The 25,779-nt window shown below is 39.9% G+C and overlaps 1 long non-coding RNA gene across 1 annotated transcript in view; it reads left to right on the top strand.

Moving 5' to 3' along the window:
• Positions 1-1,199: 1,199 nt before the first annotated feature.
• Positions 1,200-25,779, top strand: part of LOC141277590 (uncharacterized) — a 62,761-nt gene continuing 38,181 nt past the window's right edge. The window contains exons 1-2 of the long non-coding RNA XR_012329210.1: positions 1,200-5,229; positions 5,544-5,695. This is a non-coding gene — a long non-coding RNA (uncharacterized lncRNA). The remainder of the gene's footprint in view (positions 5,230-5,543; positions 5,696-25,779) is intronic.

Raw genomic sequence — 25,779 nt, 5'->3', positions numbered from 1 at the left:
GTTAGATTCCTCATGCTTTAAAATTTTTAATGGGTTTCTGTACTGGGGCTATTAAGCCTTTGTAATATGAATGACAGGTACTTTTTCTTCTAGTTTTTTTGTTTGATGTTTGATTTTGTTTACTTTAACCACACAGATGTTTTAAAGTTTAATACAGTTAAATCTGTCCATCTTTTCCTTTAGGATTTTGGTCTTTGCTGTCTTCTTCTTCTTCTTTTTTTTGGGGGGGGGGCCACGCTGTGAAGCTTGTGGGATCTTAGTTCCCCGCCCAGGGATTGAACCTGCGCCCCCTGCAGTGGAAGCACAGAGTCCAAACCATTGGAGCTCCAGGGAATTCCCTTGTTGTCTTCCTTTAGAAAATCTTTTGCCACAGCATAGGTTTGAAGTTCAATGGGGGTGAAACCTCTCCTACCTTAAGTTAGGTCCACCAGCTTTCCTCTGAGGCTTCATTCTTCTGGGGTGTGGTGTTCCAAATTCTACAACAGAATTCACAACGCTAGAATACTTTCAAACGTACATGGGAAGGGAATACTTTTATTAACTTTGAATGATACAAGGTATATTAAGAATGAGTGTCTTCTACCTTCTTCCTACCCAGAAAACACTTCTGCCTTTTCATATTTTCTGCCTTGCTTTGCTTCTCTTTTTTTTTTTTTTGGCTGCACTGAGTGGCTTGTGGGATCTTAGTTCCCTGACCAGGGATTGAACTTGGGCCCTCGGCAGTGAAAGCATGGAGTCCTAACCATTGGACCACCAGGGAATTCCCTACCTTGCTTTGTTTTCTAGGGAGAGTTCTGTCTTCATCAGAGCTATTCTTTTGGGGATCAAACCAAAGAGAAATTGAATTGCATATACATTTATTTGGAGTTAGTGGGATATACTTATGTGGTTTGCTATCACTTCTGCATATAGTTAAGTTATTGCTGGCTGTACAAGTGTAGGAATGACTTGTGGAAACATTTCTGAAGTGGTAAATCTAAAGCTTATTTAAGATTAGTTATTACTTAAAAACCGTGACACATCGTAAAATCTTACAGCTTACGTATAAAAGAAATGACGGAGGATTTCCCAAATTTTATAACAATCCAAAAAATTTACATGACATTGACCAGTGGTGGTGACTTGTGAAGCTGCAAAATACTTTTCAAACTCTCAGAAAAAAAACCGAGTTGTTTTTCTGTTCTCTCTATAGAAATTGTACTACAAAAGGTGTATTGGATGAAGAGGTGATCAAAAGACATGTAACCAAAAAATATAGGAAAAAAGTATATATTTAAAGTGATGAAAGGGAAGAACCTACAACCAAGATTACACTGCCTGGCAAGGATCTCATTCAGATTTGATGGAGAAATCAAAAGCTTTACAGACAAGCAAAAGATAAGAGAACTCAGCACCACCAAACCAGTTCTACAACAAATGCTAAAGGAACTTCTCTAAGTGGGAAACACAAGAGAAGAAAAGGACCTACAAAAACAAACCCAAAACAATTAAGAAAATGGTCATAGGAACATACCTATCAATAATTACCTTAAACGTGAATAGATTAAATGCCCCAACCAAAAGACACAGGCTTGCTGAATGGATAGAGAAACAAGACCTATATATATGCTGTCTACAAGAGACCCACTTCAGACCTAGGGACACATACAGACTGAAAGTGAGGGGATGGAAAAAGATATTCGATGCAAATGGAAATCAAAGCTGGAGTAGCAATACTCATATCAGATAAAATAGACTTTAAAATAAAGAATGTTACAAGAGGCAAGGAACGACACTACATAATGTTCAAGGGATCAATCCAAGAAGAAGATATAACAATTATAAATATATATGCACCCAACATAGGAGCACCTCAATACATAAGGCAACTGCTAACAGCTCTAAAAGAGGAAATCGACAGCAACAAAAAATAGTGGGGGACTTTAATACCTCACTTACACCAATGGACAGATCATCCAAACAGAAAATTAATATGGAAACACAAGCTTTAAATGACACAATAGACCAGATAGATTTAATTGATATTTGTAGGACATTGCATCCAAAAACAGCAGATTACACTTTCTTCTCAACTGAGCATGGAACATTCTCCAGGACAGATCACATCTATGGCCACAAATCAAACCTCAGTAAATTTAAGAAAATTGAAATGATATCAAGCATCTTTTCTGACCACAACACTATGAGATTAGAAATCAATTACAGGGAAAAAAACGTAAAAAACACGAACACATGCAGGCTAAACAATACGTTACTAAATAACCAAGAGATCACTGAAGAAATCAAAGAGGAAATCAAAAATACCTAGAGACAAATGACAATGAAAAGACGACAATCCAAAACCTATGGGATGCAGCAAAAGTAGTTCTAAGAGGGAAGTTTATAGCTATACAAGCCTACCTCAAGAAACAAGAAAAATCTCAAATGAACTATCTAACCTTACACCTAAAGGAACTAGGGAAAGAAGAACAAACAAAACCCAAACTTAGGAGAAGGAAAGAAATCATAAAGATCAGAGCAGAAATAAATGAAATAGAAACAAAGAAGACAATAGCAAAGATCAATAAAACTAAAAGCTGCTTCTTTGAGAAGATAAACAAAATTGATAAACCATTAGCCAGACTCATCAAGAAAAAGAGGGAGAGGACTTAAATCGATAAAATTAGAGACGAAAAAGGAGAAGTTACAAAAGACACCGCAGAAATACAAAGCATCCTAAGAGACTACTACAAGCAACTCTATGCCAATAAAATGGACAACCTGGAAGAAATGGACAAATTCTTAGAAAGGTATAACCTTCCAATACTGAACCAGGAAGAAATAGAAAATATGAACAGACCAATCACAAGTAATGAAATTGAAACTGTGATTAAAAATCTTTCAACAAACAAAAGTCCAGGACCAGATGGCTTCACAGGTGAATTCTATCAGAATTTAGAGAGGAGCTAACACCCATCCTTCTCAAACTCTTCCAAAAAATTGCAGAGGAAAGAACACTCCCAAACTCATTCTATGAGGCCACCATCACCCTGATACCAAAACCAGACAAAGATACTACAAAAAAAGAAAATTACAGACCAATATCACTGATGAATACAGATGCAAAAATCCTCAACAAAATACTAGCAAACAGAATCCAACAACACATTAAAAGGATCAGACACCATGATCAAGTGGGATTTATCCCAGGGATGCAAGGATTCTTCAATATATGCAAATCAATCAATGTGATACACCATATTAACAAATTGAAGAAGAAAAACCATATGATCATCTCAATAGATGCAGAAAAAGCCTTTGACAAAATTCAACACCCGTTTATGATAAAAACTCTCCAGAAAGTGGGCATTGAGGGAACTTACCTCAACATAATAAAGGCCATATACAACAAACCCACAGCAAACATCATTCTCAATGGTGAAAAACTGAAAGCATTTCCTCTAAGATCAGGAACGAGACAAGGATGTCCACTCTCACCACTATTATTCAGCATAGTTTTGGAAGTCCTAGCCACGTCAATCAGAGAAGAAAAAGAAATAAAAGGAATACACATTGGAAAAGAAGAAGTAAAACTGTCACTGTTTGCAGGTGACATGATACTATACATAGAGAATCCTAAAGATGCCACCAGAAAACTACTAGAACAAATAAATGAATTTGGTAAAGTTGCAGGATACAAAATTAATGCACAGAAATCTCTTGCGTTCCTATACACTAATGTTGAAAAATCTGAAAGAGAAATTAAGGAAACACTCCCATTTACCATTGCAACAAAAAGAATAAAATACCTAGGTATAAACCTACCTAGGGAGACAGAAGACCTGTATGCAGAAAACTGTAACACACTGATGAAAGAAATTAAAGATGATACCAACAGATGGAGAGATATACCATGTTCTTGGATTGAAAGAATCAATATTGTGAAAATGACTATACTACCCAAAGCAATCTACAGATTCAATGCAATCCCTATCAAATTACCAATGACATTTTTTACAGAGCTAGAACAAAAACTCTTAAAATTTGTATGGAGACACAAAAGACCCCGAATAGCCAAAGCAGTCTTGAGGGAAAAAAACAGCTGGAGGAAGCAGACTGCCTGACTTCAGACTATACTACAAAGCTACAGTAATCAAGACAATATGGTACTGGCACAGAAATATAGATCAATGGAACAGGATAGAAAGCCCAGAGATAAACCCACGCACCTATGGTCGACTAATGTACGACAAAAGAGGCAAGGGTATACCATGGAGAAAAGACAGTCTCTTCAATAAGTGGTGCTGGGAAAACTGGACAGCTACATGTAAAAGAATGAAATCAGAACACTCCCTAACACCATACACAAAAATAAACTCAAAATGGATTAGAGACCTAAATGTAAGGCCAGACACTATAAAACTCTTAGAGAAAAACATAGGAAGAACACTCTTTGACATAAATCACAGCAAGATCTTTTCTGATCCACTTCCTAGAGTAATGGAAATAAAAACAAAAGTAAACAAATGGGACCTAATGAAGCTTAAAAGCTTTTGCAAAGCAAAGGAAACTACAAACAAGAAGAAAAGACGACCCTCAGAATGGGAGAAAATATTTGCAAATGTATCAACAAACAAAGGATTAATCTCCAAAATATATAAACAGCTCATGCAGCTCAATATTAAAAAAACAAACAACCCAATCCAAAAATGGGAAGAAGGCCTAAATAGACATTTCTCCAAAGAACACATACAGATGGCCAAGAAGCACATGAAAAGCTGCTCAATATCACTAATTATTAGAGAAATGCAAATCAAAACTACAATGAGGTATCACCTCACACCATTTAGAATGGGCATCATCAGAACATCTACAAACAACAAATGCTGGAGAGGGTGTGGAGAAAAGGGACCCCTCTTGCACTGTTGGTGGGAATGTAAATTGATACAGCCGGTATGGAGAACAGTATGGAGGTTCCTTACAAAACTAGAAATAGAATTACCATGTGACCCAGCAATCCCACTACTGGGCATATACCCAGAGAAAGCCAGACACATGCACCCCAATGTTTGTTGCAGCACTATTTACAATAGCCAGGTCATGGAAGCAACCTAAATGCCATTGACAGAGGAATGGATAAAGAAGATGTGGTGTATATACACAATGGGATATTACTCAACCATAAAAAGGAACGAAATTGGGTCATTTATAGAGACGTGGATGGATCTAGAGACTGTCATATAGAGTGAAGTAAGTCAGAAAGAAAAACAAATATTGTGTATTAATGCATTTATGGGAACCTAGAAAAATGGTACAGTGCAGTGGCAGGCTGCACAGGCTCCCGGGAGGGGAGGTGTGGATAGTGACCTGTGCTTGCACACAGGCTTCTTGGTGGCTGCAGCAGGAGCGTTAGCCTTTCATGCCTGTCTCTGGGTTCCAAGCTGATAGCCACGGCTTGCGCCCATCTCTGTAGCTCTTTTATGTGGTGCTCTGCCTTCTTTGGGCAGACAGGGAAGGAATCCCCTCTCCTCGCACACCCTGAAACAATGGTCTCTTTTTCTTAGGCAGGTCCAGGCTTTTTCCCGGACTCCCTCCCGGCTAGCTGTGGCGCACTAGCCCCCTTCAGGCTGTGTTCACGCAGGCAACCCCAGTCCTCTCCCTGGGATCTGACCTCCGATGTCTGAGCCTCAGCTCCCACCCCGACCCGCCCCCGCAGGTGAGCAGACAAGCCTCTTGGACTGGTGAGTGGTGGTCGCCCTGATCCTCTGTGCGGGAATCTCTCTGCTTTGCCCTCTGCAGCCCTGTTGCTGCGCTCTCCTCCATGGCTCTGAAGCTTCCCCCGTGCCCACCCCCTGCCTCTGCCAGTGAAGGGGCTTCCTAGTGTGTGGAAACTTTTCCTCCTTCACAGCTCCCTCCCAGAGGTGCAGGACCCGTCCCTATTCTTTTGTCTGTTTTTTCTTTTGCCCTACCCAGGTACGTGTAGATTTATTTGCCTTTTGGGAAGTCTGAGGTCTTCTGCCAGCGTTCAGTAGGTGTTCTGTAGGAGTTGTTCCACATGAAGATGTATTTTTCATGTATTTGTGGGGAGGAAGGTGATCTCCACGTGTTACTCCTCCGCCATCTTGAAGGCCTCCCCCAGCAGCTTTACTCTGATATGCAACACAGTTGAGCCCCAAGAACAAGTCTTCCTGACTGACAGGCCCTGGTATTTTTACAAGCCTTCCCCTCCTTCTTCAGCTCTGTCTTCTGTTTCTGATCTCAGGAACCAACTCACTGAGGTGTTTTGCAATCTTTGAACAGTCCTTCAATCAGGTCCTGTAGTGTCTACAGAATCCCCCCAGTGTTTTTAAATGTTGGGCCCTGGACATTCAGTCATCTTTCCCCAGTCTGTGCCCAGCCCCTGTTGTGATTTTATATGTCCAATGTATTTTATTGAGGTCTGGCAGGACTGGCATTTGTCAAGGGACAATTTTAGGCTGTGTTTTCCAGGCGATCCAGTAATATAAGGAGCCATTGTTCCTCTCCTCCAAAGCTCTGCCAAATGTAATTATGCCATCTAAACAAATAAGCGCCTCCAGGTAATTCATATCACCAGTTGCTTTTTCCATCAAACTCCTCAAGGTGTCTGGGCCTCCAGAGATGAGTGGGGCAGCCTTTCAAATAGGGAAAACACCACAGGGAAGACAAAAGCTGGCTTTTCTTTGCCCTAGTCAGAGGTAGGAATTCAACAATAGCACTTCTCAAACACAGCACTGGAAATTACTGATCTCTACCATGCAGTCTAGAGGTTAATCTGGACACAGAATTCTCTCTTTAAGGTGGAGAAGGATAATAGAACATCATTATCCACACCTCTGTCCTGAGTCTGCCCTCTCCTATCATGAGCTTTCCTTCTTCTCCTTTATATATTAATTTATTCAGCTGAATAGTAGTTCTCAACCTTGACTGCCTATTATAATCCGTGGAGTTTCTCATAGAACATCTATCCCTGGGCCCCACCCACCCTAGAGATCCTAACATTTTCTAAACACCTACTCTATGCTAGGTCCTGTGCCCTGCCTTAGGAGTAGAAGCAATTCAGTCATGATCCCTGCCTCCATATAGTTCATAGTCGAGGGACAGAGACAGATAAATTAAAAAATTCAGTGAGAAAATACAGTGTAACTCCATGTTCTTTTCTTAGTCTAACTTGTTTCTTATAAAATTGTGCCAGTATGGGTAAGGTAAACATGGATTTTTTCAACAAGTCCTAGTATACAGGAGAAGGAGGCTTTCTTGGGTTCTTGGGTGACATAAATTGAGAATTAAAAAATACTAAAATGTACACGAATGCCCATAGAAATTTTATTTGTAATAGCCAAAAACTGGAAACAGCCCACTGTCCTTCAGTGGATGAATGGTTGCACAAACTGGCACATCCATACCTTGGAATACTACTTAGCAAGAAAGAGTAACAAACTATGAATACATACGACAACCTGGATGAATCACCAAATTATGCTTAGTGAGAAAGGCTACTCCCAAAAGGTTGCATCTTGTGTGATTCCATTTATACAACATTTTTGAAGCAACAAAATTATAGAGATGGAAGAATGTTTAGTGGTTCCTAGGGGTTAGGGAATTGGAGAGGGAGGTGGGTAAGTGTGGCAACATGAAAGATCCTTGTGGTAATGAAAATATTCTGTATCTTCATTGTTGTGGTGGTTACACAAGGCTATACATGTGATAAAATTATATAGAGCTAAACACCCACCCATACACATACTCAGACACAAATGAATACATGTATAACTAGTGAAATCTGAATAAGCACTGTGAATTGTACCAATGTCAATTTTTGGTTTTGATGTTGCATTATAGTTGTATAAGATGCTAATATTGGGGATACCAAGGAAACATTGCATGGGACTTCCCTATACATTTCTTGCAACTTTCTTTGAATGTATAGTGATTAAAAAATAATAAGAAGTTACTAACCAGAAATCAAAAGGATTAAAAGTGTTAGACACACTTATAAATGCAAAACCATAAATGGCTACATTAGGAGAAGCTGGGATTTTAGCTACTCTTTGATGTTATAAGGAAGACAAACAGTCCTCAGGGAATATTAAATTTAAAAAATAGATAAGTTTTATTGTTTTTTCCAATTAAAAAAGAATGTTTCTTCAGGAAAATTTAAAACATGTAGTTGAAAAAAAGGTCTTTAGTAATCCTATCATTTTGGGATAATCATTTTTTTCAACATTTAGGGTATATATCTTTTCAATCTTTTTTCTATGCATAAAATTAAAAGAAAAAATTTCACACTCAGCAATAAATAATTTTTTTCTCTTTTTAAAGAGTTTTGTATTAATATGACCTTAATGTATATACAGTATTCTATCGTGTGGATGCAGAATGAATTATTTACCCAGTCCTCTATTCTGGATAGATTGTTTTCAAGTTTTTGGTATTATAAATAATAATCCTGCAATACACATCATTGTGCTTGCATCTTTGTATATATCTCTGGTTACTTCCTTAGTAAAAATTCTTAGGAGCAAAATTACTGGGTCAAGGATTATATAAAAATTTAAAGCTTTTGCTTTGTTTGGCTAAATTGCCAGCCAGAAAGGTTTTATGAACGTTCCATCTCTGTTTTTTCCTGAGCATATTCTTTGTTGCTAATGTTAGCAGCTGGGTAGTAGCCTGGGTAGACCCACTGTGGCAAATCTTCTGTTCCTTGGTACAGTGTTAAAGGATCTAGCACAATGCTGGGTGCACACTAAGCCCTCAGAAATATTTGTTGATTTAATATCCTTCATAATGCATTCTTTGAAACTCTTATCTGCAGTTAGTGGAAACAAAATCATCAAAATATTAGTGTGCTTTAACCCCGAATTATATCCCTGACATCTGGTAAAGAGTAAGGACTTGAGGGAACAAATAGGTACATTTTGATAGAGGGGAACGACTTGGGAAAAGCCTGGAGTCTCCAAAGTGGGAAGCAGAAACCATCTGAGGTTTCTGGGAGCAGACTGAAGGGGTCTGAAAAACTGAGGTTTGAGGTTTGCTGGGAAGGGTAGTTGTTGGGAGGGTAGAGGAGAGGAAAGCTCTTGCCTGTTACCTGCTTCCCCCAACTCCACTCCTTTAAGCACTCAGGGTGTTAATAGACCTGGTGGCCTTTATGTAAAACAGTGGGCAAACTTCTCCCAGCAGAAGTCTGGGCATAATTTATTCTGAATTGTGCTTTTATTTTTCACTTGTAGTGAGGAAGGTATGGGTTTCATCTGTCTAAGTTTCCCTCTTTGTGTCTTGCATGTGGCTATTACCCATGCAGTGGGACCGGTGGCCAGAGAGAGGTCTGGGCTTCCCATCATTGCTGCTCCTTCCACCCTCTGCCTGAAATACAAAGAGGGTAGACCACCTCACAGGCCCCAGGGCTCTCTGGGAGGAGCCCACCATGGTTTCAGAAAAGACTAGGACACGGTCAGTTCTATTTAATCACCAGATGTGATTAAATAATAACAATATGTAAGCATTCAAAAAATTATACCTGGGACTTCCCTGGTGGCGCAGTGGTTGAGAGTCCGCCTGCCGATGCAGGGGACACGGGTTCGTGCCCCGGTCCGGGAAGATCCCACATGCCGCGGAGCGGCTGGGCCCGTTGGCCATGGCCGCTGAGCCTGTGCGTCCGGAGCCTGTGCTCCGCAGCGGGAGAGGCCGCAAAAGTGAGGGGCCTGCGTACCGCAAAAAAAAACACACAAAAAAACCAAAAAAAACCCAGATTCTTCTTGGATAACTTTATGTCATCTTATTTAATCTTTCTAACCTGGTAAGATAGATCCTTATTATCCTCATTTTACAGTTCCGGAAATGGACTTAATTTATTTACCTGGATCACCCAGCTAGTATGTTGTAGATCTAGGACTTGAAATTGGATTTGAAATCCCATCTGTCTGATTCTAAACACCTGCTCCTGGCCACTGCCTGATTTGAAGCACACAGAGTGATGTGCTCTTCCTGAATCTATTTCCTCCATTGCATGTCTTATTTTCTTAGATTCCACCTTTGGAGATTCAATCCCTTGCCTCATGAAGGCTTTTCCTACCCAAAGATCCCTTTTAGAATGATATCTATTCAAAGGAGCAGCTGTGGCTTAAGCACATCAGATAACACTGGAGTGGAGGAAAATGGGCTGTTAGCTAATTCCCCCAAACAAAGGACGTGGGAAATTAATTCAGTTTTCTCAAGGTAATCAGGGAGTTTTGGAGAATCAGGGACACAAAGATCCAAAGTAGGATAGATTAGATCAAGTATAAATTTTATATTGGTACCCTCAGAGGTTTGCTACCATTTCGAAAGTCAATCCTTTGGGGCTTACTCCATTGTTTCTGCATTCCAGATGATGTTATTAGCATATAAAGTAAACAATACATTTTAATTCTCGGAGGCCCCAATTCAACCTTCTGTAGCTTTTCTTGCCTCCTTCAAAGTTCCCTTTATTTCTCAAGGTTACAGGAAGATTCAATCATGTTTGTATATCATGAGGGAGTTTTTTCCCCGGCAGGCTGAGACAGCATACTGTCACAGGCCCTTTGATATTCTGGTTTTGCTGTACATTTTAATAGGTACTTGCTCAGACTAATCAATCATCTGTAAGATGTAACAGTAATATTGTTGAGTGCATGTTATATTCCAGACACTGTACTAAGCACTTTCCATGTGTGATCTCATTAAAGTCTCATGAGTCTGAGAACAAACACTGTCCCAGAAAAGGCCAACTTGTTCAAAGTCACAAAGATAGTAGCAGAATGAGGACTTAGTTCTAGTCTGACTTCAGAGTCTCATAACTCTGCCTGTGGTAACTATAGTTACATAATAATAATAGATCTAAATACATAGGGGCTCTGAAAAAAGGTGGTAGGATATTTGGAAGGGCTGTTAGAGGTCATCTTGTCCAACCTGCACATTTCACAAACGACAGAACTGAAGCTAGACCAAATTGCCTGCCCAAAGGCTATGGTTATTGGCAGACTTAATAGACAATTTTAGCTTTATGGTGAGCATCATTCTAGCAAAATCAATGGAGATCTAATTTATTTCAATCTTGTTTACCCAATATCCATTTGTTATAACCAGGTTAGTCTCATCACTGACCTGAGCACATGTTTTGCTCATTTCTACCTCAGTAGCATGACCCACACTGGTCCCTTTGCCTAGGATTTATTCTTTCTTTCCAACCTATCTATTTTATTAATCCTTCAAGCCCCAGCTCATTTTTCACCCCCTCCATGCAGACTTTCCTGCCCATTCTGGCTCATTGTAAAGTCATACAGCAGCCTGTATCATTCATTTGGCCTGTAATCACACATTAATGTGTATTTTCATTTAAATGTTCTCAGGTGTGTTTTTTCTTCCCCACAGACTGCCCTCCCCCAAGCTCATCAAGGACAGGAACCATATCACATAGTGTGCCTCTTTTGTAATCCTTTTGATTCCTAGAAAAGCACTAGACACATAGTGGACATTCGAAGAATAATTCTTGAATGAATGAATGAATGAATGATGTAAGCAAGAAAAAAATGAAATGGTAAACTCTGCCATCTTGTGGCTATTGGTCTTTAGTGTTGCCATTGTCACAGTGTTTTTCAGTGTTGAAATTAGAAAAGTGGCACATAGCAAGAAACTAAGGTGATGGTGGCGAAGTGGGGAAGGTGTCTTTTTTTTTTTCTCGATGTATCAGCAGCATGGTCACTGAAATGTTTTATATGAGAAAACAGAGATGGAGGGAAACCAAAAACTAAATAAACTGTGTACCTAAGGACTGAACACAGACCCAGGGAATAGTGATTGGATTTCCTCCCTGCTTTGAAAGGGACAAGTAATAGAAACTGTCCCAACATGTTCAACAGTCCAGAGCACTGATCAGATGACCAACCTACTTATTTAGGGGATCTATGAATAGACCTTTCATAACAGTCATCTGGTGAAGAGAGTCTCTGCCTTGGAGTTAACCGTTCTAGGATCCAGTTCTTAGTTCTGCTGAGCAACAACTTCTCTTGTCTCAGTTTTCTTATTAGTTAATTTACTGCCCAGTTTAATCCTAGGGCAGTTGTGAGGCTCTGTGAGACTACAGGCAGAAAAATTCTTAGAAAAGTTTCCAAAAAGTGATATATATGTTTAACATTTCCATAAAAGAAAAATAATGTTTATACTTTACATTTGTATAACACCTAAACATCTGTAAAGTGCCTTTACAGCCATTATTTATTTTCAGTCTAGGAGGTAGGCAGGCAGGTGGGCATTATTGCCCTCAATTTAAGATGAAGTTCAGAGATTCATGTTCAGAGTAAATAAACACATATTGAGGACCTGTTACATGCCAGGCATGGTGATCGGTGCTTTCCAACTTCAGTTAGAGAAGTTAAGTGAATTGCCCAAGATCACCTGGCTGGTTAGTGGCTGAGTCTGTGCTCCAACCCAGGTCATCTGACTTCAGAACCCAGCGCTCAAGCACTACTGTCTTTCGGTCCAGTCTAATTCATCTCTGGTGCCATTTGCATTTCATTGTTCTCTCTCTTTTGTGGAATGAAACATTTTGTTTCCTGTTAAAAATATTTAAGGTCTCAAAAGCAGGTGCACCCAAAAGCACTTGGTGTGGGTTACTGTCCTCTACTTCAGGCAGTGGTGCTCCACCCTGGTTGTACATTAACACTACCTGGAGAGTTAAAGCAATTACCCATGTCCTGGCCCCACAGCAGAGTAATTATTATACATCAGAGTCTAAGGGTGAAACCTGGGAAAAAGTTTCCTTTTTCTTCTCTTTTAAAGCTAATTCTAAGGTGCAGCCTGGGTTGAGAACCACACTGCTCTAACAGAAAGTCAGTGACTCAACATTCTAAGAGTCAGTCCAACTTTCTCAGAGACTGGTCTCAGGGCATTCAATGGGGAAGAGGGAAGGGGAGTAAAAAAACATCTTAGAAATGTCATTTGTTGAGTCTGATTTTAGTAGTGCAAGCAAACTGAATAGCAGTGACAGAGGTAAATCATTAGAGCTAAAGAAGAACCAGGAAAGAGAAGGACATGGATCCCACTTTGAGGTAGAGAGAGGGATGGCAGACATCTCCTCACTTCAGAAGAGCAGACATTATGTCCCTAGTAATTAATTAATTCATAAATCAAGTGTTTACTGAGCACCTCCTATATGTCAGGCACTATTCTGGGTAGTGGGGTTATAGCAGTGAACAAGCCAGATATAGAATTTAGAATCATGGAACTTTCACCCTAGTTGTGGGTGCAGGAGAATAGTTCCTCCACGGTGCCTTGGTGACCATGAATGTCTCCACACAGGCCACATAGCCAAGGCTCAACAATGGTCTGACTCAAGTCTTAGAGGAATGCCCTGTAATCCTCTCTGGAACATGGCAAGATAAGCAACATTGTGAGGAACTGTTACAAGACCATTTCTTATCCACCTCCCTATCCTGTGAGAGGCTACCATGAAACAGTTTCTCATCTGTCTCTCTGGTTCTGGTAAGGCATAGAGCTTTCCACCATCACGGACACAATCCCTTTCAGTATAGCTGCAGTATAAGCTGCTTGGCTGTAGTTTAGATTTGGCTCCTCTGCAACAGTGACCCACTGCTCATGTCATCTGTCATGTGGCCCCTCCAATTCAATGTCATCCTGTGGGACTAGGGACATGGGGTGCCGACACCATGATGATCTTGTTTTTGCTGCCTGTGTAAGTAATAAACTGTCTGTATCCATTTAGGCTCGTTGTCTTCCAATTGGCTGAATCCATGAAAGTGTAGTAAGTCAACCTAGCAGCTGCCAATGCATTGCTGCTTAGGGACTGCTTGACTACTTGATTGTAGGGACAGACCCATACCAATTACACAGAAAAACAAAGTTACAAGTTGTGATGAATACAATGACTCCTAAGTGAGCTTAGAAATCACCTAAATATTGGGGAGAAGGGACAAACCTTACAGATGAATTCCAAGTAAGAAATGTAGAAAAAATGAGAAAAATACAAAATCACCATTAGACAAATATCATAATAATAATTGTTGTGGATAAGATAGATGCTAACATCAGTGGGCAAAAGTTTGAGAAGAAATAGGATATTTGTGTAGTCTCAAAGTACCTCCCCCAAGATACTTACTGATTGCAAGGGGAAAAATAGTAACTTTACAGTGGAGAAACCCAGCGCCCTTAGTTCGTTCGAGAGGGAACATTTGGGGGTCAGATAACTAATGGAGTCCTGGCCCAGGAATGGTTCATCATGGGTCTGCTGGGTGTATGGACCTACCTGATGATCATTTCCCTAGTTCCAGACTGTATAACTAGACTGGAGAAGTTCAACAGTTGGCAGAACTCTCACATTGGTTCCCTGACCAGTAGAGTAAGAACTATTGTGGTAGGAAAAGCCAAATAGAAGCCTCAGAAATTCCTCACTCCCGCATATCAAGATAGTAAGTTAAGTAAGTAAATAAAATTTAAAAACCATACTGCATCCCAGGGAGAATTGCAGAATTTAGTGCTCTCAACAACTTATACAGTGCAGTTCCCATCAGGTTCCTATTTAACTCACTGTGTGGCCCCTGAAAAAAAACCAGATGAATCACGGCAGGTGACAAAATGAAGTACCAAAAATTTTACTAAGTAGTAGTACCAACTGCTGTGTCAAATGTGGTATCATCACTAGAGCAGATTAACATATGTGGCTATTGATCTAATGAATGTGTTATTTTCTATACCCATTAGAAAGCAGATCAGAAAGTTTGCATTCACATGGTATGGCTATCAGCACATGTGCTGAATGCTCTAATGTGCTGCCTAGATCTCCTTTCAGCAATGAAGATGTTCTTCCCTCAGCTGCTGGGAGCGCATCTAGAAGATGGCCCTCAGGCGTCAGCTTTCCTTAGGGATCACCTCAGCTAAAGAAAAGTGCCTCACCCAAGGGAAGCCTACATCCGATGACTAATCAATGCAGGGGTACAGAGGCCCAGGCCTCTTAACCCAGTTTGGGACAACCAGTTATTCTATTTCCAGAGCTTACCATGGGGTTGGCTGAGGCCTTTGTTAGGACTGCATTATAGCTTCACTGACCAATGCTGTTTCCTCCACTGCCTTTCCACAGGTGTTGATCCGAAGGGCACTCCCAAATTAACATCTCACGCACTAGTCCCTATCTCAGAGTCTGTTGCCTGGGGAACCCAGACTCTGTGATAGTTGGTGCCCAGAGTGGTCTGTGGAAGCACATGTTACAGGATTTTGGACCTGGATTACCCACTGCCTGGCTGGCACTGAAGATGCCATACTGGTGAGAGATGGAGCATGGATATTCCCTGACACAAGGTCACAGTGCAGTTAAAACTTTCGTTGGTGCAAGGGAATATATTAGCTATTGGCTTATATATATTTTAGAAATATGGGGAGACTAGTAATCTGTAAAATAATAGAATTTGGTGGTTATTCTAAGTTTGATTGACACTCTGGAAAAAGATTACAAAAAGCTGAAAGCGATTAGTTGGCAATTTAAAGTTAAGTGTGAAAGCCATAGAACCTCTTTGGTAGCATATAAAGAGGCTGTCACTCCTGCAGCAGGATGAGAGAGAAAGGGAAGGATCAGGCCCAAGACTTAGTCATAAGGGTAGTCAATCTCCAAAGGTAGTTAAAATCCCAACTAAGGCAGGTCTGCAATGCCAAGGTCAGGGCTCTGGTGGGGAAAGAATGAGACTGACATATGAGAAAGGGACTTCTGGGCCTTGAAAACCTTGAATTTCCAGATTGCCTTGACCCTCTGAGCCTGTAGAAGTGGCCCATTCCTCCTTATTAAGAGCTAGCATTCCTCATTTGCTTGAACACAGTACAGAGGCCTCTCCATTACAAGACAATATGTGCCTTCCCCCCTCAGGGTTTGCCTCCCCACCTCTCCACCTTGCTCCTCCAATAACAAGGGTTAAATCACCATGTAATCCAACTGGGGATGTGCTATGCTGCTAAGATAGGAAAGGGACAATACCCTGATAAAACTGCAGCATCTGTCAAAATGTATCAGTGGGAGCTGGGACAGTAGGTATGTGCAAAGATTTTGCTAAACCATGGAGGGGTAGAACACAAGTTTGGATAAAAGATAGTTTATAAATATAGGAATATTCTCCTGTGATACAGGATATAACACCCTGGCAAGGACCCTGTATAACGATACTAACACACTTAGAAGGTTGGATCCTAGAAGCATGGAAAACATGTTGGTTGATATTAACTTTGGGTAGAAATGCCTGAACTGCCATGACAGACAGTGGCTTAGAAGGCTCAGTGGACCCTGAGAGTGGATATGTTATGTGAGGCCAGAAGATCCACTGGAGGATTATGTTGCACAGGAGGGCTCAGGGAACAAACACACTGTTCACCAAGGCCATGAGGAATGTGCTGGTGAGAGGGCACCAACATCACTAAGAAGTTCATGTGCAGGCCACATGCAGGCCAGGGTGGATAGCAGGAGAGGCAATCACAGAGTTAGGCTCATAACTAGCAAAGGGGGTGGTGGGGAAACTGAAGTAATAGAGGCCAGGTGGTTATGCTCAACTGCCAGAAGCTAGGTGGATGCAACAATCATAATAAGGAACTAGGTCAGAGTGGCAGCCAAGGGGGCCTGACCCAGTGGGAGTTGAGGAGGTGGTGCATATCATATGATATCCCTAGGGGCAAAATAGATGGGCAGGCAACAAGGACACTGCTCAATCTGCAAAATCAAAAGCAATCAAGCTTGAATAATCAGGATGCTGAGAGCAGTTGCTCCAATACAAAGTCATGCCCTCGTGCTGAGTTTCTGGATATGAGACAGTTTTCAGACCTGGAACCCATGTACTAAATGGGGGTCCAAGTTTCCAGGTAGAAAGGACCCTGCAATACCAGTGCAAGGTATACATAAACTGCAAGTATATGTAGTAATGATTCCTTCCGTCCTTTCCCAAAGGGACCCATGGCCATTTATTTGGTACACTGGAAAAAGGGAACTCAAACATTTTGAGAACTGTTGGACTGATGGGCATGGGGGTACAAAAGGCCCTTTCCTCGAGTTAGGGGAGGGGTGCTCTGTAGTGCAATGTATACTCCAGAGGATCTCTGTGGGGTCATGTTGAAGCTAGTCTCCAGCTAAGACCAAATTCTTGCCTAGCTTTCCCCCCTGGTTCTCTCTTGACTGCCTTACTCCCTTCTGAGAGCACCTCTCCAATGAATCACGTGCACAAGAATCCTTGTCTCAGGCCCTGCTTCTAGCAAACCCAACTTAAGACAAACTGTGTCCATTCATACAGGAAAGATTCATAGTAATCCACAGGAGGGTTGTGCCCTGATACATTTAACCATTTTCCAAGTGATGGATTTATCTAGTCTTTTTCTATTACAAACAGTTCTTCACTGAACATTCTTGTGTTTGACTCTATATGTCCCACATGTTCTCAAACCTCTTTATGTAACTTGTCTTCAGAAATGCTCATCTAGGATTTCAGGTAGTCCCAAGAGAGCTATGAACATTAGTTTTGTGGACTATGGCTATATTCCAGGAAACTAATTACCTAAGGTAAATCATAAAAGAGTCCATGAATTATGGAGCTACACAAAGGTATTCGCAAAGCATCACAGATTAAGGAAATGAAAAGGAAGAAGGATGGCTGGAGAAATAAGTTGAGTTAGTGAGAATAGTCCAGATAAGCTTTGAGGAAGTGGTTAGATTTAAGTAACATTTAGGAGTACTCTTACTAAAGGAAAATTAGAATATTGAGGTTAGGTAATATTAAGTGGCAAACACATGGTTGAATGTTCTGGTTAATTAGGAGACTGAAGAGATGAGGCAAGGGACTAAAGTGAGGATCTTAAAGTGCAGTATTGGAAATTACAACCAAAAGGGCTAAACTGAACAGGTGTACCTAGGAATGAACTATTAATGAATACAAATGCCTAAGAATCGTTTTTCTTGAACTTATTTCCTGTAGTGCTTTTCTGAAAGAACACCATGCTCTTTTCTAAGCTTAGTTTTTCTTTGTTTTGATCATCGTTCCTCCCTTACTTCCTGCCGTCATTGCCAAGATCCAGGAGGCAAAGATAGGCAAGAGAGCATGTCATGGATCATAGGACAAGCTGTGTGACTCCAAACAAAGGTTGGAGTACAGAAACCCTGCCTTGGCTATGCTCTCACACAAATGGGTCACCTGGCCTATTTTTTAAAAACTGGATCCATTAATATGACAATGTCCATTTTGTGGTCGTTCCACGTCATGGTGTTCCTATGACATGCTGCTTTTACTCCCATAATATCACTGTTTTCATTCTGATTTGCATTATAGTTAAATTATTTACTATTCTGAGGTCACGAAGTGGTGGCATATGGGACACCTTTGACCCATAGATGTGCTGTATTAAGCTAACATGTGTTCACATTTAAAAAGATAGTTGCCAATATTTCAAAAATAGGAGGGTTCATACAAAAACATGGATTCCTTACTTCTGCAAAAACAGAATCTGGCACATAGAGCCCCCATTTCCTCATGACAACAACTGACTGGAACTGAGCAGTGGCTGCCCTTATTATCAACTTGACATTGAATCTGAAAGTCTGTTACTGTTTTTTATAGAACAGAACTGGCATTGTTTTTCTTCTAGCAACATTAAGAAAGTGAAATCTTTTTCTGTATCCAGTTTCTATAAAAATTGGGAAAACAATAGCTAGACTGAGAGGGGAGAGGACTGTTGATTCAAGAAATAAAGGACAGAAGTGGGCTGAAGACTAGGTTAGGCTAGGAATGGAGAACTTGGACAAAACTGCTGAGATGGCAGAGGGAGAAAGTGAAGAAGGTAGTTGAGTCACTTCTCTTACCAGGCTTCTCATGGGGAAACCACTCCTAGGGCATATTTTACTGTTTCTCTGCCTTCAACTGAAATTTTCATTGAGTGCCTGCATGCTACCAGGCACTGGGGATATGGTAATGAATAAAGGACACATAGCTCCTGCTCTCCTGGAGCTCACCGTCGACTTGGGGAGCCAGATGTTAATAACTATTATGAGGGAAAATAAGAGGGTGCTAAGAAAACAAACACTAAAGAAACTTTTCCTCAAGGTCCATCCATGTTGTTACAAATGTCCTTCTTTTTCATGGATGAATAATACTCCAGTGTGTGTGTGTGTGTGTGTGTGTGTGTGTGTGTATGTATGCACACACTGTTGTATGTATGTGTATATATGTGTGTGTGTGTGAGTGTGTATATATATATATATATATACACTCCATTGTATGTATGTATATATGTATGTATATGTATATATACACACATATGTGCATGTGTGTTTTTGTGTATATATAGCACATCTTCTTTATCCTTGAGGACATTATGCTAAGTGAGAGAATTCAGACAGAGATAGACAAATATTGTAGACAAATACTGTATGATCTCACTTATATGTGGAATCTAAAAAAGTCAAACTCTTTTTTTTTTTTTGGCCACGCTGTGAGGCATATGGGATCTTAGTTCCCTGACCAGGGATCAAACCCGGGCCCCCTGCATTGGGAGCTCAGAGTCTTAACCACTAGACCACCAGGGAAGTCCTTCTCTCTTTTTTTTTTTTGATTCAATTAATCAATTGTATGGCCGACCACAAGGGTGTGGATGTTCTTTTTTAATTGAAGTATAGTGTTGTACGATATATCCTTGTAGCTTATTTTATACCTAATTGTTTGCACCTCTTACTCCGCCACCCCTATATTGCCCCTCTCCTCTTCCTCTCCCCACTGGTAACCAGTAGTTTGTTCTCTATATTTGTGAGTCTGCTTCTTTTTTGTTATATTTACGAGTTTGTTGTATTTTTTAGATTCCACATATAAGTGATAACATATGGTATTTGTCTTTCTCTGTCTGACTTACTTCATTTAGTATGATAATCTCTAGGTGCATCCATGTTGTTGTAAATGGCAAAATTACATTCTTTTTAATGTCTGAGTAGTATTCCATTGTATGTATATGCCACATCTTCTTTATCTGTTCCTCTGTTAATGGAAACTTAGGTTGTTTCCATACCTTGGCAATTGTAAATAATGCTGCTATGAACACTGGGGTGCACGTATTGTTTCGAATTAGTGTTTGTGTTTTTAAAAAAGCCAAACTCTTAAAAACAGAGAGTAAAATGGTGGTTACCAGGGGCTGGGGTCAGGGTGGTAGGACAGGAAAGATGTTTAAGGATACAAACTTGCAACTAGTAGTAAATAAGGCCTGGAGATCTAATGCATAGTACAGTGAATATAGACAACAAGACTGTATTATAATCATTAAACATGCTAAGAGACTCGAACTTAATTATTCCAACCACTAAAAAGAAAGGATAATTATGTGACATGATAGAGGTACTAATTTTTGCTGCAATGGCAATCATACTACAATATATAAATGTATTAAATTAACATGTTGTACACCTTAAATTTACACAATGTTGTATGTCAAATATATTTCAATTAAAAAAAGGAAAATTTTCCTAATCTAGGGGAAAGTTTCCCTGTGTAAGTGACACTTAAATTGGGGCCTGAAGTAAACAGGAGTTAGGCAAATAGGAGGGGATAGAGCTTTATAGACAGAGGAAACAGCATGTGCAAATACCACAAAACAGGCAGGAGTTTGGCACCACTGAAGACCTGACAGAAGGTCTTGTTTCAGAGAGGAGAGTGGCTGGCAATGAGGCTGGAAGTATCCACGAGGCCACTGCACAGCCTTGGACGCTGTGGGAAGGAGTCTGGATCTTGTCTTCAGAGCAGCAAGAGTCACCAACAGGTTTTAAGCAAAATGTGCCATGATACAAATTTTGTTTTAACACTAGCTTCAGCCACCCAGCAGTGAGTCCTTGTCCACAGAAAGCTTATCATTCTCACTGTTTTCTATGGTTGAAGCAGCTAAAGGTTTTTCCCACAGAGGATTTAAAAATTTTTTTCATCAGAAATAATAATTTCATCACAAATCTCTGACAACTGTGGACAATATGTCTTTCAGGAGATCTAAAATAAGTCTAGGAAAAAACTCCACTCTTCTCTGGCTCACTGGCCATATTGAAACCAATGGGAGTGAGGAGAGGTGTATTTTTCAATCATGCCAATTAATTTTAAAATTTAGAGGAGTACAAACAAAATCATTTTATTAATTAAGTCCTGCTCATTTGCCCTTGGATGTGTTTTTCCTACATGTCTCTGCCATTCTAGTCTCACAGCTACTGGCCTTGTTTAGGCCCTTACTACCTACGTGTGAATCATGGTCCCCTCACTATGCTCCCTACCCATTTTCCAACCATTACGTGCTTGAGCTGGGACCCATCAGTCATTTTTCCCCTGCTGGCAGGCCTGCCAATCCCATCACCATGTCACCCTGCAGCTCAGAAAACCCTAACAGCTCTCCCACTGTCTACAGCAGGGTTTCTAAAGTGTGGCTCATGACTCTGCTCAAATATATGTATTTACTTTCATTTGCACAAAACATCTCTGGAAGGAAATGTAAGGAACTGATAACATTGATTGCCTTCAGGGAAGAGAATGAGTTGCTGGGGGCATGGTGGGAAGGAGACTTCTCTTTGTATAATTCTTTATAGTTTTTGAATTTTGAAACCTGTGATTTTTAGTATTTTTTTGAATTAAGAAGTATGATTCAGGAGTGTATTAGTTTGCTAGGGCTGCTATAACAAAATACCACAGATTGAATGGCTTAAACAATAGAAATTTGTTTTCTCATAGTTCTAGAGGCTAGAAGTCCAAGTTCAAGGTATCAGCAGGTTTGGTTTCTGCTGAGGCCTGGCTCCTTGGCTTGCAAATGGCCGTCCTCATATGGCCTTTCCTCTGTGTGTGCATATTCCTGGTATCTTTTTTGTGTGTCCAGATTTCCTCTTCTTATATGACACTAGTCAGATTGGATTAGGGCCCACTCTAGCAGCCTTATTTTATCTTAATCACTTCTTTAAAGGCCCTACCTCTAAATAACAGTTACATTCTGAGGTACTGGGTGTTAGGGTTTCAGCATATGGTTTTGGGGGGGCCATTATTCAGCCCCTAACAATGAGCCATGTGCACTAGAAACATCTGTAGTGCTTGTTGAGAATGTTAAGAATCCTGTGCTCCATCCCAGATCCACTGATTCAGAATCTACTTATCATGAGTCTGAGGTCACATGGGTTGTTTGACTCCAGAAGCCCTCAGTTTGGCAGGACTTCACATTCTCTCCTCACCGAAGTACTTGTGTCTGAGGGGAAGTCATGCTTCCTCCTTTGTTCCTATCAATCCTTGGACGGAGGAATTCCACTCTCTCATTCCACTTCTATTAACCACTTGGCCCAGGTCTTTGCTCCTGGTATGCACACTACCTCTGCTTTATAACCCTGGATGTATCATCTTGTCCAACTTCCACAAGATCAGAGGCATGTACTACTGTCCACTCTGTTTCAGTTGCTTTAAATGGAACTCACATTTTTACATGTGTGGGAACATCAATAATAATAGGAATAGGACTACTATCCAACATTTATTGAATGCTACTATGTTTCAGGAATTATGTTAAAATTTTATATTATCTCATTTAATCTTTACAACAAAGCTATGGAATTAGTTACAGTCATCTCCATTTTATGGATGAGAAACAAGATCAGAGAGGTTAAGTTGGTGAAGATGGTGTAGCTAGTAAATGGCAGACTCTGGACTCTAACCCAGGCCTGTGTACCTCTAAAGTCCATGTTTTTCTATTACCATGATGGAGATTTTTGCCTCTACGTTCATGAGAAATATTGGTCTGTCATTTTCTTTTTTCATACTGTTTTAGTCTGGTTTTGGTACCAAGGTAATGCTGGCCTCATAAAATGCACTGGCAATTGTTTGTTCCTCTACTATCTTTCTGATAGAGATTGTGTAGAATTGATGTTATTTATTCTTTAAATGTTTAGCAGTGCAACCATCTGGGCCTAGAGATTTCTTTTTTGGAAGGTTTTAAAAATATAACTTTAATGTCTTTAATAGTTATAGAAATATTCAGGTTATTTCATCTTGGATGAATTTCCATAGTTTCTGTTTTTTGTGGAATTTGCCTGTTATATCTAAGTTGTCAAATTTATGTACATAGAGCTGTTTGTAGTACTCCCTTATTTTCCTTTTAATGTGTGAGGCATTTCTACTGATAGTCATTCTCTGATTTCTAGTATTGGTAATTTGTCTTATCTTCCTTCCTTTATCAGTCTTTGTCAGGTTATTACTTCTATTAATATTTTAAATTAATTAGCTTTTTCATTTATCTTCTCTATTATTTTCTGTTTTTAATTTCATTAGTTTTTCCTCTTATCTTTATTATTTCCTTCCTTCTGTTTGCTTTGGATTTATTTCATTCTTCTTTTTCTAGTTTCTTCTTCCTTCTTTTTGCTTTGGATTTATTTCATTCTTTTTTTTTTCTAGTTTCTTTTTCTAGTTTCATTTTATTTTTTCTAGTTTCTTGGGAGCTCATATTATTGATTTGAGACTTTTCCTCTTTTCTAATATAAGCATTCAATGCTATAAATTTCCCTCTAAGGATTGCTTTAGCAGAATTTTGATGTTTTACTTTCATTTTCATTCTTTTATTATTTAGTAACCCTAGTTAAATTTTCCATCTGTTTTCTCTCAGCATACAGTTTTGAAAAAAATCTATTGCTATTTCTTCAAATTTACTCCTCTTCTGCAATGTCTTATTTGCTTTTAATCTGTCAAGTGTACTTTTCATTTCAGATGCTGTAATTTTTCATCTCTAGAAGCTCCTTTTGAGTCTTTTTTATATCTTCTATTCCTCTTCTTATTGTGCTCGTGTTTTTCTCTACCTTCTTAAACATATGCAGCATATTTATAACGCTGTTTTAATGTCCTTGTCTGCTGTTTCCATCATCTTGGTCATATCTTGACCTCTTTCTATTGACTTTTTTCCTCATTAGCGGTCATATTTTCTTGCTTCTTTATATGCCTAGTAACTTTATATTGAACGCCAGACATTGTTAGACTTTAGCTGTTGGTTGCTGGATTTTGTTGCATTCCCTTAAATAGTGTTGGATTTATTTTTCTGACACACAGTTAAGCTACTCAGAATTAGTTTGATCCTTTCAAGTCTTGCTTTTAAACTTTGTCAGGACAGGTTCAGAACATCCTTTAGACTAGGGTTAATTTTGTCCCCCTACTAAGGTACCATCCTTCTGAGGATTCCACTGGATGATCTGTGTATTAGGAGATCTTTCTATTCTGGCTGGTTAGGACATGGAGTGTTACCAGCCTTATGTGAGCTCCAGGAATTATTCTAATTACTCTTTTCTGTGGGTTTCTTTCCCTGGCCCTGGGTATTTTTCTCTCACATCTGTGCAGATCAATACTCAGCCGAAGACTTAAGGGGACCCTTCTGCATATCTCTAGAGCTCTTTCTCTGTGTAGCTCCTTCTTTTCTGATAGTCTACCCTAAAAATTATAGCTGCCTTGACCCCCCTGAACACCAGTCTCTCTGTCTACTCAACTCAGTGAGACTGCTGGGCTCTGTTTGGGTTCCTTCTCCTTGCACTGCATCCTGGAAACTGCCTCAGTGCAGTCAACTGGTGCAGTTGTAGGGCTCACTTTGTTTCTACACGCTTGGGACTTGCAGTCTTTCACTGCTTGTTGCCCAATGTCCGAAAAACATTCTTTCATGTGTTTATACAATTTCGTAGTTTTTAAGGTGGAAGGGTATCCAGTTCCTGTTAATCCATCTTGGCTGGAAGCAGAATTTAATTAACTCAATTTTAACTTTTGTTTTTCTTACCTTGCTATGCTTAGCTTTTAGGAGAACAAAGCAAAGAATACAAAAATAGGCTGTATCCGAAATTTATTTTAAAAATTAATTTGTACAGCATGTCCTAGGCTCAGTCCACACTCAGCTGATCTGAGAACTATATGCCCTAGATGTCCCTAATTTTTCATAATTGATAGCAATGACCCTTAGGCTCTTGGCCAGTAGAAAAATACTGTGTCTCACCCAGAGTCTGCTTACTAAGAAAGGATGAGCTCAGTTTTATAAAAAGCCTTTCTAAGGGGTGTGTGCTTGGTTGTGGAGAATAATCCAAAGGGGTTTCTGCTTAACACTTAGTTGCTAGAATATTCTATTGCCCAAAAGAATTGCTTCAAACTTTCCAGTTAGTACAGGCTTTTCCTGTACTTGACATTTATTACCTAGTTTATCATCTCCACATACAGTTGCTTCCTACCCTCTACTGTTCTTCCTCACCATCAGTGCCCCTTCCCTACAAACACCAACTTTTTCCTGGCCCCAACATGTCAGAAGCTGAGCTATGTATCCCCAACTCCTGTTAGGCATTAATCTTAATATAACCCTAGCTGTACTTTATGCTGCCCTCTGCCATGGTCCCTCTACAGGCTGGTTTTCTCACTGAGTTTCTTTTTTTTAATTAATTTTTATTGGAATATAGTTGCTTTACAATGTTGTGTTAGCTTCTACTGCATAGCAAAATGAATCAGCCATACATATACACATATTCCCTCCATCTAGGACACTACAGTGCATTAAGTAGAGTTCCCTGTGCTATACAGGATGCTCCCATCAGTTGTCTATTTTATACATAGTATCAATAGTATATATGTGTCAATCCCAATCTCCCAATTCCTCCCACCCCACCCCTTTTCCCCTTGGTATCCATACATTTGTTTTCTATGTCTCTGTCTCAGTTTCTGCTTGGGAGTTAAGGTCATCTATCCCATTTTTCTAGATTCCACATATGTGCATTAATATACGATA

Source organism: Tursiops truncatus, chromosome X (genome assembly GCF_011762595.2).
Source record: "Tursiops truncatus isolate mTurTru1 chromosome X, mTurTru1.mat.Y, whole genome shotgun sequence".
NCBI lineage: Eukaryota > Metazoa > Chordata > Mammalia > Artiodactyla > Delphinidae > Tursiops > Tursiops truncatus.
This window is presented reverse-complemented; position numbering and strand designations above follow the sequence as displayed.